The sequence below is a fragment of the Parasteatoda tepidariorum genome, chromosome 4 (assembly GCF_982258835.1).
Source record: "Parasteatoda tepidariorum strain Cologne lab strain chromosome 4, Ptep-v5.0, whole genome shotgun sequence".
Classification (NCBI taxonomy): Eukaryota; Metazoa; Arthropoda; class Arachnida; order Araneae; family Theridiidae; genus Parasteatoda; species Parasteatoda tepidariorum.
The window spans coordinates 35,102,618-35,119,468 of NC_141758.1; the positions used below are offsets into that span (position 1 = coordinate 35,102,618).

Consider the following 16,851-nt stretch of genomic DNA (forward strand, 5'->3'; position numbering starts at 1 on the left):
AAAAAACCATTCATTGTTGCTTGTGAGCAACCAAACAATGAAAATATGCTAAGTTATTTGATTTTAATTTAAATAGTAATGCAAATAAGGAGGCACATTTATCCTGTCATTTTTATTAATTAAAAAAAAATTGCGCATCTTTTTTTTTCAAAAAGAAATGATATTTGAAACAGAATAATCAGAACAGAAGTACATTTCTTTAAATTCATATTTTAATGTAATCAAGAAAAAGTTAAAACGCTAACAACTAAAATTTGAGAAAAAAATGAAGAGTGAGAAAGTACATTTTTATCACTTCGACGACTGCCCTGTGCTTGATGTACTTCAAGTTAAAGCTTGGATATCAGGTTTTATGCTCGTCAGATTTAAACGCGGGTCTCCTTTGAAGCAAATGTCTAACCTATCTTTTTGCTTTTTGAGCAGCTGGAAGACAGAACTAAATCCTCTCTCCACTAAATATGTTGACGGGAACGAGATGAGAAGCAGCTCAGTTTGTTTCCACTATTGTGGATAAGTGTCCATAAGCTTTACCCAAGCTAACTCGTAACCGTATTTTTTAAAGGCGACTTTAGCCTCACAGTCATACTTCAAATCTAAAAACTCAGTCTGTAAAGAGAAAGTGAGCTTATCCACCATTTAAAAAGAGAACGGATCGAAAATCCAGTCCAGAATTTGGAAATTGCATTAGCTCTTTACTACCAATGTTTGACTTGTAGATATCAAACTTGGCGATGAATGATGATATGATTCCCTTAGCCTTGATAATGTTCATTTTATTTCTTGAAGTTTTACGTTGATTTTGTACACATTTTTTCAAAAATATACGTGAGGTACGCAGTTTTCAACTTGCGTTGCTTCAAACTCTCACTTAAAACAGGATCAGTGGTGTCGAGAAACTCAGTAACCGAGTCAAACAATTCGAATAAACGGCGCAGACAGTTTCCTTTTGAAAGCCATCTCTTAGCTGTATGTAGGAGCAAGTCTTCGAAATCTTCATCACTTTCATGACAAAGTTCTCAGAACATAAGGTCATTGAGAGAATTAGCTTCGATTTTATTGATGACAGAAATATCGAATTTTAAATTGTCATGCAGGGCACCACTCAACTTTTTTGCAGCCAAATGTTGACGATGAATGGTGATGACCTCCGGTACTTCTTTTTTAAGGTGTGCCAGAAACCCAATATGACAACCAGACATGGTTGGAGCACCATCTGTTGCACAAGCACTTACATTTGTGAGGGGGATTTCTTTTTCCTCAAAATAATCTTTGACCAATTTAAAAATCGACGATCCTTTTGTATCTGTGTTCAAAGTTCTTGTAAACAACATTTCCTCGTTAATCTCCTTACTCTCATTTATGAATCTCACGTAAGCTAAAACACCTTTGTTATCTATCACAGTTGATTTATCAATCTGCAACGCAAATTTACCTTCTTTCAAAAATTTGATGAGTTTTGATTCAATGTCGGCGGCCATCTCATCAATACGCCTGGAAACAGTATTATTGCTCAGAGGAACAGAGTGACTTATCAGATTTCCGCTTGCGATACCAAAACGTATGACGAAAGCGATCCTGCACTTGAATTTTTTTAAATTTTAAACTATCATAATTCTGTGTCTACACCAGAACCATAAGTTTCATATATATTTTCAATTTCAATCTCAAATAGCTTTTGCCATTAATATTATTAGCAATTTTTATCTTTTGAATACTCGTCGCCCCCTGATCGCCCCCCTTGAGAAGCTCTATCGCCCCCTTTGGGGCAATCGCCCCCAGGTTGGGAACCACTGATCTACAGCTTTTAAATTGGTAGCACAGGAGATAGAAACCTCGTCTTCCGATTGGGTGAGACATGTTAGATTCCCAGCGTTAGTTAGACGTACGATTTCTGCTTCTAGCTCTCACTGACACAGTGGTGATATAAAAATTTCACCATTGGTTCATAGGTTAAATTCTCATTGCCATATGACTAACCGTGGGAGTTTTTTGAGGTTTTCTTCTCCACGTAACACAAATGTCAGTTTTTTCATCAAAAAGACCTCCACAAAAACTAGTTTGTTATAATGTTTGATCCAGGATATTTATTTTCTTAAACAATAGGTTCAAAATAGCAAGGCTACGGAATTGAACATTGATAGTTGTAAACTCAGAATTGGGTCGGTTGTTCAGCTCTGGTTTTAAAATAAAATAAAATAAACTCGTCTGTATGACCGGTAGGGCACGTGATTAAGTTGCAATGATATTATAGCACTGCTAGAAAAAGCAAGGAATAATTCTTGCATTTACTTTTGCAATTGATGGGAAAGTCTATACTGATTAAAGCGGAATCCAATAGAGGATAGATCATTATGACTCGAAACGAGTATCTTCGAAACTACATGACTGGTGGGTTGTTCGCGATCTGCCGTTGATGGAGTATTTATACAAAGTGTTAAATGACGTTGAAACCGGTAATAAACATCAAGGTGCTACACTTCCACGTGTCATCAGTAATAAACATCAAGGTGTTTCACTTCCACGTGTCATCAGTAATAAACATCAAGGTTTTGCACTTCCACGTGTCATCAGTAATAAACATCAAGGTGTTACACTTCCACGTGTCATCAGTAATAAACATCAAGGTGCTACACTTCCACGTGTCATCAGTAATAAACATCAAGGTGTTACACTTCCACGTGTCATCAGTAATAAACATCAAGGTGTTACACTTCCACGTGTCATCAGTAATAAACATCGAGGTGCTACACTTCCACGTGTCATCAGTAATAAACATCAAGGTGTTACACTTCCACGTGTCATCTGTAATAAACATCAAGGTGTTACACTTCCACGTGTCATCAGTAATAAACATCAAGGTGTTACACTTCCACGTGTCATCAGTAATAAACATCAAGGTGTTACACTTCCACGTGTCATCAGTAATAAACATCAAGGTGTTACACTTCCACGTGTCATCAGTAATAAACATCAAGGTGTTACACTTCCACGTGTCATCAAAGAAAAGGGAAACCGAAGAGTGTCCCGCTCGGTGAAACGGAATCAGCGCCAGGCAGCGGCTCAGCTGATAGCCTAATACAATACAGGTTAAGTGCTGATAGCCTATAAACAGGTTAAGTGCTGATAGCCTAATACAATACAGGTTCTGGAACACACAGTTCAGTGGACTCTGTTGGATATGGGACTGCACAGCAGACGTCACTTTGCCCGGGAACTTCTACACTGGACCATAGATAAGTGGAAGACAGTTGTCTGGTTAAATGAATCACGATTTCTCATTCCTCACGTAGGTGGTCGTGTCAGGTCGCCATCGTCTCGGAGAGCAGTTGCTCCCCACAGGTACAGCAAGTCATACACAGGTTGGTGGTGCCGGTATTATGCTTTGATGGTCTGGATTGTGCTTATAGGTGGCCCTACGGCCATTTATATCGCCTGTTTCCCCAACTGGAAATGGAATCCACCCCATAATTTACAAGGCTTGGATGGTGGAGTGGCTCGAAGAGCATAACGATGAATTCCAATTAATGTCCTAGACACCAAACTCGTCGTATCTTAATCCGGTAGAAGGTATCTGGGATGTCATACGAAGACAGCTCATAGATCAATCATTATAATGCCAGAATATCTTGATTTTGCTGAGGCAAACAATACAACCTATCGCCAGTTATTAGCCAAGAGTTTGTAACATCCATGCCAAGGCGAGTTGCAGCTGTTTTGAAGATCAAATATGTCACCAGTTATTGAGTAAGTGGTCATAATGTTTTGGATGATCAACGCAATTCCCCAATTACCTAAATTTATACATTACACTCGCTTTTCAGCATTTTATTTATAAAACGAAAAATAATCATTTAAATAAATTTATTGTATGTTGTAGGATGTGATTATATTTTTTGTATCAACTAAATGTTTTGTAATATTTGCTTAAATAACAGCAAAAATTTCTCATATGCGTATTTATTGTGTTAATTCTTTATTTATTGAATTTCATCTCTTTATAGAACACTACACTATTTAAAAGCTTAACATCAGTGTCTAAAAAATATCCAAATTTTCAACTAAAAATACAAATCAGAAGGGGAGTGAAATATTTGATTTGGAAACAAATCAAATATTTCACTCCCCTTCTACTATCATCTATTATATACTGATCTCTACTATTATCTTCCAACTATTAAGGAAACAAACACTTATTTTCACCAATTCGAAACTATTTCACAAATCCGAAGACCCAAAACTGTTAAAAAAGTTGTTTAATAGCTGGTGCTTCTAACTTGGGCACATGAAAAAACCAGTTTATACTCGAAATGAATTTAGGACTTTTTAAAGACCACCTTTTTATTTTTTTATTTATTTTATTTTATTTTATTTATTTGTTTATTATTTATTTTTTTGAAAGACAACATTTTAAGATGAGTAATCAACTTATAAAATACTCAAGGTTCTATTTGATTGATTGATTGATTTGTTCATTTACTACGCACTAGAGCTGCACAATGGGCTATTGGCCTCAGTCTGGGAAACATCCCTGAGGATGATCCGAAGACATGCCATCACAATTTTGATCCTCTGCAGAGGGGATGGCATCCTCGCTTCGGTAGCCCGACGACCTGCACGCGAAGTCGAGCACTTTACTGTAGAACAGTTTAACGTGGACCAATACAGCACACCCACGGTCCCTACGCAGACTGATCCAAGTGGTCACCCACCCGCACACTGACCGCAGTCAGTGATGCTTGACTTCGGTGATCTGCTGGGAACCGTGTCTTAACCATCAGTCCACTGCGTTACCTCAAGGTTCAAACTGAGTTATATTGGTTGGCTGATAGTGAATGAATTGATTCGGAAATTTTACCAATTTCACGATCAACGGCTGGCTGAACCACTATAATCCAGCAGTGCGTTCGTTACATTGGTTGACTGGATTTTAGTAATAGAGAAATAATTTTAAATTCAATTTAACTGTTGCAGGCTTTCAGATTCCTTGAACTCTTGCTTGAGCTTTTAAATTTACATAGGATGTTGGTTCTGTCAGTACCATTATATAGTTACTTTTAGCATCTTATTTTTTTTCTTGCTGCCGCTTTATTTGTTTTATCTGTAACTTATCTTATACTTCTAACTTACCAACTTATCTTGGATTTTGTTGGTTTTCCCTCTCTAAAACCATATTGATTTTCCTTAAGCTTCCCATTCATTTCGAGACTGGCTGCGGTCAGTGTGCGAGTGGGTGGCCCCTTGGATTACTCAGCGTAGGAACCAAGATTGTGCGGTATTGGTCCTCGTTTAACTGTTAAATGCTCGACTTCAAGTGCAATTCGTCAGACTACAGAAGCGGGGGTGCCGTCCCCTCTGCAGAGGATCAAAATTGTGATGGTATGTCTTCGGATCATCTTCAGGAATGTTTCCCAGACCGTCGCCAATAGCCCATTGTGCAGCTCTAGTGCGACGTAAATGAACTACAACAACAACAAATCATTTCATGACACTAAACCATTCTTTCATGTAATGTCATGGCGCTGGTGATCAGTAATATTAACTGATGCACGTGCAATGCTTCAGTTGGAATTTTTTGAGACTTAGCAGCATTGTTTTTATAGTTCAGCAGGGCCATCTATTGACAAATGTAGCGAACTAATTTTAAACTTTTTGAGAAAAGTGCTTGTATTCCTGAACAGATCACAGTAAGCTGTACATTTATCTCTGCACGTGTTCATGCCAGATGCTCCTTATGCAAAATCTCTCTAATGTCTGCGATTTAACCTTTTACGCTTGTTGTTATTGGTGATAAATTGATGTACAAGCGAAGGTAAGGTAACCATTAAACGACTCGATCCCTATATAGCACTTATAATCTTTTTGTGGCGTTTTAAAGTATTAAAGTTTAAAACGCCATTTTTAAGACAACTAACTAATGCAAATTTCAAATTTGGCAAATAATTTTTGGTCCTGTTTAAATTATATCCTCTAACATATTTTGTTTCAGGTTGGTGCGCCTATGGATGTCAATGCCATGCGATGTCAGTGAATGTCTTCATGGAGTTGAAGAAAGCTTCTCACGTGAAATGGGTGTGTGCAGGCCATTAACGTTGAATTAGTTCTCTTTACAACTCCTCAGAATGTTACCATCGCCTTAAAAATATCGAAATCTTATTAGAAATATTGAATTTATATAGAAATTGCATCTTAGATTAGTTTTGTCCGCTGCATATTATTATTTTTTTATATTAATATTGTTTTAAAAAAATGACGCAACCAAAAATTGATGAGTAACGTAATCATAGAAACTTTTTCACAAATTTTTAATAACGAAGCCATAAAAGCTGTTGCTTAAAATTGGTTAGTGTATTTTAAGCAACAGTATATAAATGGATACAGGTATTTTCCATTTATGCAATGTACAGAAAACTGTTCTGTATTCAACATTGACTATACACGAATTTGAGGTCTTTTCTCTCAAAGTTTACACATCTCACTTACCTATTCTTCTAGTGTGTTTCTAAGAAGTGGGCATTAGGAAAGCATTAGAAAGGTTCTGGGTTTGAATCCCGGGCAAGGCATGGATGTTCTTTCCTTCTCTGTACTATCTGTCCTCACTGCGGGAGCGACGTTGGCCCACCTAATATGGTGCCCCTGAAAGAGAGGCCAACAAAATCGCCCTGTAAATGCCTGAATTGACGGATGTTAACGCAGGTGGGCATTGGAAGAAAATGTTTCTAAGAAGTTAGTCCTACTTGAATTAAACACTTATATGCTGTTCACTTGTAAGCACTGAGGTTCTATAGTGACCTTGGAAACATGAATCTGCTACCATCTGTGCTGCACTTCTCGAACTTATAGTTTTTCGAGGCCACCTAGTCGGTGTGGTGGGTTAACTCTATACCAAGTTAGGGTCGGCGTTCGATTCCCCCGTTCTAAAGTCTGGATTTCAGATCGGACTGCACTGTCTTCGATCATTTCCTTTTGGTTAGGAATCTACTCCAATAGGATGATCCCAAATCCTCGCTTGATGCAAAAGAGAGCCATCTACTGCCATTTCTTTTGATCTAAATTTTCATAGTGGTGTACGCATATGTTAATATTGTCTTTGGATCATCACTGAAGGATGTCCCACTAGTTCATTAGTATAGTTTTAGTGCTACTTCAACAATCATACCAAAGAAAACCCAGTCTTTCAAGCACCTTTTGGTCGTGTTATTTTTTTGTTTTGTTTATTTTTAAATAGGCAAATACAGGCTTCTAAGCCTTTGTCAATTTGAAGAACAAATATCACGAGTAAGAGAGGGACATTACAAAGATACTCCCAATGCTACGGTGGTATTCGAACCCGTTACCTCAACGCTACATAATGTTCGGCGGAACAGTGAGACCCGCTCGATCAGGGAGGTCCCTCTTGATTTTATTTAATGCTACACATACCTATGCAGGCTTGTCTGTTTATTACAAAGACGTTTTATAAGCCTTTGTCTGGTTGAAGAACACTTATTACAAGTTAGGGAAGGCCACCACAAAGATGCATACAGGATTCCGATGGGATTTGAACCCGCTACCTCCACGTTACAGAGTGTTGGGCGGATGAGCCAGACTACTTGAATAGGGAAGTAGTAATTATACGTTGCGTTGGAGCTGCACAATCGGCTATTGATGACGATCTGGGAAACATATACGAGGACCGAAGACATGGCATCACAATTTTGATCCTCTGCTAAGGGAATGGACCCCCCCCCTTTGGTAACCTGAAATCGAGCACTTTAGGGTCAAAGTTGCCACCCTCCCCCTCACTGACCGCTGCCGGTGATGTTTGACTTCGGTGATTTACTGGGAACCGTGTCTTACATTCAGCTCAATGTTGGACTAGATAGGGAGGCAATGGCTTCTCTTGACTGTGTTTAAGAATGCATTTGTGGGGGAACGAACTGGTAGTAGGTACCAATCTATCAATCAGAACCTATAAACCAATCAATTAATCAATCTACCTACCTCTTTTCATAGTGTACGTGTATTAGTTTATTAAGATGCTGTTTTGTACATATATCAAGAGATTTCGAATATCTTAAATGAATTTCACTGCAAAGGTATGTATTTACTCATTTATTTGCTTAAACTGAATGGTTTTTATTTTAAAAAAGTGTATATGTTTCTGTACTCGCGGTTGTATGGGTCGATTACTGTTAAAATAAGTGATTTAATTTAAGTCCGTCAAATTAATTCGTTTCTCTAATAAACTAAACAATAAATAAGTTACCAAAATCTCTGACTGACCCTTTAAGTGTCATTTAAAATCAAACATTATAATTTTTAAGCATAGTGAAATGAAAGAGAACATTTTTCATTACTAAAAATTCTCTTTGATTTCAATAGTGGTTGCATTACAAAAAATTACATTGGTTGTGTCATTTTAAATGTCTTCTATGTTATTAAGTTTTAAAAATTTATTTTGCTACGATGTATGTTTATGGTAGATGATGTAATAAATAGGCTGCTAAAGACTGTGATAGTTATTGTAGATTAATTTAAGTTTTTACCTTAACAGAAGTTTGAAATGTTTGTTGTGTTTAAAAAAAAAGGTAAAGCAGTGTAGATTTTTTGAAAAAAATATCAATTTTAAAATAATTCGACAGTATAAGCAACAATGGAATTTGCATAAATGAAAAAGATAAAGCACTTTTCAGACTGTCTGCATATATAAGGTGATCTGTAATAATCACCCTTTAGTTAATTTTTAAATTAATTGAAAAAAAGTTAGCACATTTGGAGTCACAAATTAATATTTACGTAACGGATGAAATTTTACTGAATAAAGGAATATAAACATCAAAACCAATTTGATTGTCTGAGGAATTTTAAACTCCCCTTATCCAATAATGATGCGTTATATTTCGAAGCTCCTTTGTTTGTTTGCTTTTTTTTCCTTTGTGACCCCTACTTATAATCTTTGTCAAATTCTTTTTTAAAAAATATTCCATAAATATACATCCCGAGTAGCCATTACAAAACAAGCTGTTGCTGTTACGAAAATTTTAAATATTTTTTGTACAAAACATCGCTTTCACTCTCCTACCTGATCGTACCTGCAATTTTTAAGCGATTTACTTGGAAACGAAAAAGTATGTCTTTATACAACTTATTTAATTTCTGCTACATGTTTTTTATCATTATTTTTATTGTCTTTACAATCAGTTTAAAATATGGTTTTGAGATATCATTAAAAAATAGGATTTAATTACTTTAATCTGAAACTAAAAATGTCATAGAAAAGTTGAAGACTTCCCGGGTAAAAGAAAATTAGAACCAACATATTTGTAGCATTGAAATTAACATATTCATGTATTCTAGAAACATATTTCCATTATATATTTTAAAAAAAATTGTGCAACATTTGCTAAACACTACTGGGGCAAATTAAAAGCTCTTGTATAATATATTAACCTTATAGGGAAGTGAAATATTTATAAATTATAAAATAACTATATTATATATATATATATATATATATATATATATATATATATATATATATATATATATATTCCTGATATCACTTTTTAACTCTAGCAAGGTCTTGAGTTCCTACGTAAATTTATTGATAAAGTCGTCGCATCTGCGCAAATAAAAATTATATTGAGTATAGATAAGGTAAAATTCGCTAAACTGGTCTGAATAAAAAAAGCGCTGCGTTTGTATTCCAATTTATGTTCTTCCGACAATGTTCTAGTTTCTCATCGTATGTACTGATGCAGTAGGTAAAATCCCAATTACTAGATCAAAAGTTTATCAAAGCAAGCATTTTTTTAATAATGTGCAATGTAGAATGCGCAAAATAAGAAACGAAGAAAAAAAAAAAACGAAACAACTAAAGGGATCTAAAAGGTTTTCTTCAACAATTGTTCTTATTTTTTGAAGAAAAAAAATATATATTATAACCTGTTTTATTCTGAGCCATTTGACTACAAGTATAAAATAATACTCAAAGAACTTCTAAAGTTACAACAAAAATGCTGAAACCCCATCTCTGACAACAGAAAATAACAGACTCATTTCTTATATTGGAATCGTCTACTAACTCATGTATTTTGTTTAAAGTTATTTATTCTAAGTCTTGTCTTTCAATATATTTTTCAAACCTGGCTCGCAAGATTACTCGATCTCTTACAAACATATTAAATAAAATCTTGGTAATTGTTTTGAGCATTGTGATTGGTGCATGCCAGTAAATATATACATATAATATATATAATACATATTTTTGGTCAAAATAAATGTTCTTATTTATACAAAAATCCAATGAATTACGCTTTTTTTAACTTAAAAAAATACTATTTTTCACTTTTTTTAAGCTAGTATTTTTTTAAAAAAATAATGTATTTAACTACCTTTTGAAAACTATTTAATTAAAAAAAAGATACTAAAAAAAACACTACTTTGGATAAGCACATTTTATACGAAATACGCAAAAACTATCTTTTAGAAACTATTTGATTAAAAAAAGATACTGAAAAAAAAACTACTTTGGATGAGCACATTTTATACGAAATACGCAAAAGCTACCTTTTTAAAAACTATTTGATTAAAAAAAGATACTGAAAAAAAAAACACTACTTTGGATAAGCACATTTTATATGAAATACGCAAAAACTACCTTTTAAGAACTATTTGACTTAAAAAAGATACTGAAAAAAAACTACTTTGGATAAGCACATTTTATACGAAATACGCAAAAACTACCTTTTAAAAACTATTTGATTAAAAAAAGATACTGAAAAAAAAAACAACTACTTTGGATAAGTACATTTTATGCGAAATTCGCAAAAAGTATAATTATCATTAAGGGGTCCAAACTTTCTAGCGCTTTCCCCTGCAGACAACTTGATCATATTTATTAGCTGCTGCCCTCTATATTTTGGGGATCAAGAATAGTAATCCTTTTGAAAAAAAAGGTATGTTTTTTCAGAGGAAGTACGTTTTTGTGTCTGATTTCGTAATTTAAAATATCGTCTGTACTTATTAATCAGCATTTTTGAGGTCGCCTCCTCAAATCATTAAGATTGAGTCCTGGTGCTTGAAAATGCCATCATTAGTTGAAAAGTTATTCAAGGGTTTCGTTTATTTATTTATTTATTTTTAATTTTTATTATTGTACATAGCATTACAATAAAATTATGACTCGGTGAGATAATTTGCAAATGAGAATGTTCTGAATAATATCAGAACAAATATAGCTGCACAAATCAATCATATAAAAATATAACAACCGAATATTAAAATATCATTGTTGTAAACAAAACATTATTTATGCATTGAAAGCAAAAATAAACGAAAAATACGAAATTTTTAATTTTTATTTTTCGATTCCGTCTGAGAAGCGCGATCAATAATGCTATTCCAACATATTATGTTTTCATCATTTTTCATACTTTAAAAACAGCCTTTATTTGATTTTTTTTTTAAGTTCTTCAAGAATTTTGAATTCCATTTTAGCTCTCTTATATATAAAAATTCAAATGAGAAATAAATCTGTAGGCAGGGGTTGTTTTAATCTGTTTATAGATTTTTTAAAAATTATTGTTATTTTTATTTAAAGAAATCCTACTTGGGGCAGAATGTACTTACCAGTGACGATAAAATAGCTTTTACTGATTGTTCAGTAACTTTCACCCTTCATTTTTACAAGGAGGGAAAAAAAAAAAAGCTTTCCTACGCATGAAGCTTAAGTAGCTTGAAAGCTTAATTTTTTACAAGATCTTGGAAAAACTACATCCCACCAAATTCATTAATTTTTTTAATGTTGATAGAGAGCTATTTTCCTCCTTATGATTTGTGCGACTGTGCCTTGAAAACTTCAAAAAATGGGAAAACGATATTAATAAAGAGTATTTTTTTGCATAATGTGAGTAACAGTGAGGATTAGCGTAGAGCTATTTTCACTTCTGCATTATGCGTTCGTTCTTTTTATCATTTCTCATGATTCGAAAAACAGCCAATTCTTTACAGTTAATAAACTTTTGAAAAATTACAAGACAAAAAAATTATTTTACAAATTGAATTAATTTTAGGTTAAAAGCAAAATGAATTTCTTTTATTAAATCAATCTCAATTCCCAAAAAATTCGAACATAATGTCACTAGAAAAATTTGGCGCTATAAGAAGTTAACTAATCGAAATGAAATTTCTGATGGCATCTTTATGCAAGATATATTAAGATTTATAACAATTGAGTTTTCACAATTACACTTACAGTGAATAAATGAACAAATTTCGGATGTAAAAAATACAGGAAATAAAGTTGGAAAGATATTTTTAACATAAAAATCACGGGGATATAACAGAAATTGAAGAAAGGATATTTTCATATGATTTCGACTACTGAACGAGCCAAGGAAAAAAAAAACACAGCTATCTATATGCTGCATCGTGCTCTCTTCATCTCCGTTTAGCGCTGTCACTATTCCTCTAAAAATGTTGTTTTACTTCAATTGAAAATTACTGTGAGGATCATGTATCGATGTGCTTAAATAGTTGTTTGTTTTTGTAAATTTTAAAATTTGTTCCCTGTAAATGTACCTGGGCCGTTCCATTGTTTTTTAAATCCTCAAGATATCGAACGCATATCTGCGCATAACACCGCTCACAGCTTTGTTCCAATTGTTCAAGTTAATAAACACTAGAGATTTATATGTAGAGCAATTCATTTCATGACTAACCTGAATTTTTTTAATCCTTACACACACACTCCTGTAAATAAAATTAAAAAAAGTATGCACACATGAAGAGTCACAAATTCATATTTAAATTAAAATAGATGATATCAAAATCTGACGAATGATTATTTAGGAAGGCGAGACTCCAAAACATGAAAACCAGTTTGATTTCCGAATGAAACTCGAAGGTGATTCTACAATCGGCCTGACACTTCTGTATCACATTGATTTTAATGCTTTTAGTCCTGTCTTCCTCAGATTCATATGGGTATTTAACATTATTCTCGTTCAAATATTAAAATGCAATCCACAATGTATCATTTTTACTTTATTTATGACATGAATCCTCAAAATTTATATTTAGGGTGGTAGTTACGTATCACCCAAATTTTCAAAATTATGGGAATTTAAAAACTCCGGCAGGATTAAAAACATAAGAATCAATAGCTCTTTGATGTTTTTAATCCGATTTTCTTCGTAAAGTTTAGTAAGGATTTTCCCTCAAATATTTGCATATAAAAAGCAGTCAGATAACTAAATTAATCAAGTCAAATTTTCGAATTAAAAATAAAAACGCTAATAAATCGTTAAATCTCTAGAATACGTTTTTAAAAAATATTATTATAGAGAAATATTTGTATTGTTCTTTTGAACGTTATCTTGTGTTATACTTAAAATTTAAAAGGTAAATTATTTGGTGTAAAATTATTTTTTCGTGCAATCTCGATTATATTGACAAATTTGTTGCTCTAATTACTCAAAAGTCATCCCAATTGCTCCAATTTATACAGCAACAGTCTGAGGACAAATTTATTCGACTCCTATGTTCCATTAGACAGATTTAAAATAAAACGAAAATTAAACGAACTGTCGTCAGCAACGCCATCTTTTGGCGGGATCTGTTACCAATTTTGAAGTTTAACGAGGAAAAGTTTTCTGGCTTCTTAATCATTACACATTTTTTTATTAAGTTAATTTTCATATCATGGATTACTTTAGGGCATCTGGTATGTAAATATATCATCAGCCCTTTCTTTTTTTTATTATTTATTTTATCTCTTTTTTTTTCTCTTCATTATTTACTATGCCAGAAGGTTCCAGCCCTGCTCATACGACGCTCACCTGGTTACTCCTCATTCATCATTATTTTAATCATTAATTATTATTTATCTAAAATCAGCTTTTTAATAAAAAATATTATTTTGTTTATGATATATATAATTACTCTAGTTTTGTGTAATAACATGTTAGTATGTTAATCGTAACAAAAAGAATGATTAGCTGGATTTAAAAATAATCAACTGTATTCGGAAAAAAAACTTAGAATTACAAACTGTGCGATACAATAAGAAGAAATAAATGAAAAGGTATTTTCATTGTTTACAATATATAAATGATAATCTTTATAACAGTTCGAATTGAAAACGACTTAATTTTTTAAAATTTAAAAAAAAAAAAAAAACTCCAGTGTAAATGTTAAGATTTATATCGGAGTATTATATCGTCGCTTTGAAACTAAACCGTTGTAACTCAAAAAAGTCGAAAAATGAGATTTTTGGATCATTTTGTGTAAAAAAAGTCACCTTTTTAGAAAAACAACCTGTTATCTTTATAGTTCCATAAAGTTAATTTAGAGAGCAGATAAATCGTCATCGTATTGCCGCGATTAGCATTAGCGCGGAAAGTTTGAAATCGCTCTCCTGAAAAACTTGCTTTTTTGAGTTACCACGGTTTAGTTTCAAAGCGACGATATATAATCAGTTGTTCCCCTTATTTTTTTACACCAAGTCAAGCACTGGTATACAAAATGTAAACCTTTAGAGAAAGATAAAATTCTCTATAACAATGAGGAGTAATCATTAATTAAAGCAAAAAAAAATTAAAATTGCAATAACTTGCGAACAAATATTAATTTCATAAAAAAAGTCGTTCTAAGTTCATAAATGAAAATAACCCTTTTCAGTACATTTCTGTAGTATTTTATCGAGCTGCAGAGTGATCCGCATGGTTATTTTTACTTCAAGGCTTATACATAAACATTTTCGAACTATTTATAGATGGATTTTTTGATTTTATCGTACTCCTTGTACATTTTTTACACACTTTCGAAATTTTAAGTTTCTAAGTTCTGCAGAGCTTGCGCTGTAATAGAAAATGTAACTGGAAGTTTATCGCCAGAAACAGTAGCAAGTTTTAATATGGAAATATTTTTTAATACAATGTTAATACTGTTTTTTGTTCTAAGTAATAAATATTTTTCCTGTTTCGTCAATCTCGATCAAATTTTAACTATTTTATATTTCTATACATCCCCTGATATCATGGCTATCAAATTTACGTTTTTAGTTCTTCATATTAAATAGAACAGGAGAATTTAATCCAAAATTTCTCCAGGCTATTTCGGATCTAAAGTTTCACAACTATTTTGCGTTAAAAAAAAAAAGAAATTCAACTCCACTGTATCTCAAAACCTCTTTCAATTTCATGGTTTTGCCTTTGCGCTCACATCTTTAAGAAGAAAAAAAAAATTCTCGAAACCGTTCGAAAGAAGCGAAACTTTCAAAAGATAAAGATTCACCATTCCTCGAAAAAATAACATAAAAAAAAAAAAAATTATAATCCGATTATTTCTGAATCCGTATTTTCGTTTCCTTGAATAAGAGTTAAAAATGTTTAGAAAAAGGGAAGATTGTAAAAGAAATTTCCATTGATCGAATTTCTAGAAGAAAAAAAAATTATCACAGCGTCACCCCCATTTCTTAACATTCGCAAAATATGATTCCGAGTTTTAGAATTTTGAAGGAAGAATTGAAAATATTTTCTTCTAAACTATATTTCGAAATATTGTTATTTCTTAATGGAAAAATTATAATCCCCGGATTTTTCTGATGCAAGTTTACGTTCGATGCATAATTCGAATAAAAATTTATAACATTCTAGAACAAAATTTTTAAGTTGAATATGTTTCAAAATATGCTCTTTAAATACGTTCTAAGAGCAATCCATGTACTGTGCGCAAAATAAAAAACAGAACATATTGATAATTTTTGTTCTGACTGAATTTGTATGTTCTATGGCACACTCTTATGATTCAAGGGTTTAACCTTAAATATGCTAATTAATTAGAGCAGACGATAATTTTTAATAACGAAATTAAATTCAAAAACATATTGAAAATCAGACCCTTTTTAATAAAGATTTCTTTCGGATTTTTTCTCTTTTTTTTAACGTTCCCTAAACACAGTTTTGTGTTCAAGAATTTTGCAAGAGGTATTGAATAACTTTTATTCTCAGCTATGTTTTTAAACATTGTTATTTATAAAAGAAAATGTTTTAATCATCCGATTTATATGAGATAGTTTTGGGTTAGATGAATAATTCTAATTAAAAATATATAATATTCTAGATCAAATTTTTTAAGTTGAATATGTTTCAAAATATGCTCTTTAAATACATTCTAAAAACAAATGAATCCATGTACTGTGAACATTATAAAGAGCAGAACATATTAATAATTTTTGTTCTAGTGACTGAATTTTTATTCTATGGAACACCGTTATTATTCATGGGTTTAACTCTAAATATACTAATTAATTAGAGCAGACGATAATTTTTAATAATGAAATTAAATTCAAAAACATATTGAAAATCAAACCCTTTTTAATAAAGATTTCTTTCGGATTTTTTCTCTTTTTTTAACGTTCCCTAAACACAGTTTTGTGTTCAAGAATTTTTCAAGAGGAATTGGATAACTTTTATTCTCAGCTATGTTTTTAAACATTGTTATTTATAAAAGAAAATGTTTTAATCATCCGATTTATATGAGATATTTTTGGGTTAGATGAATAATTCTAATTAAAAATATATAATATTCTAGATCAAATTTTTTAAGTTGAATACGTTTCAAAATATGCTCTTTAAGTACATTCTAAAAACAAATGAATCCATGTACTGCGAACATAATAAGAAACAGAATATATTAATAATTTTTGTCCTAGTGACTGAATTTTCATGTTCTATGGCACACTCTTATGATTCAAGGGTTTAACCTTAAATATGCTAATTAATTAAAACAGACGATAATTTCAATAATGAAATCAAACTTAAAAACATACGGTGAATCACACTCTTTTTGCAATATATTCATTCTATT

The 16,851-nt window shown here is 32.2% G+C and overlaps 1 protein-coding gene across 1 annotated transcript in view; it reads left to right on the forward strand.

The window, feature by feature from the left end:
• The first annotated feature begins 7,897 nt into the window (after nt 1-7,897).
• Nucleotides 7,898-16,851, forward strand: part of LOC107445150 (sodium-dependent dopamine transporter) — a 171,032-nt gene continuing 162,078 nt past the window's right edge. Inside the window, exon 1 of the mRNA XM_043053562.3 lies at nt 7,898-8,075. The gene's annotated coding sequence lies outside the window, so the exon portion shown is untranslated. The remainder of the gene's footprint in view (nt 8,076-16,851) is intronic.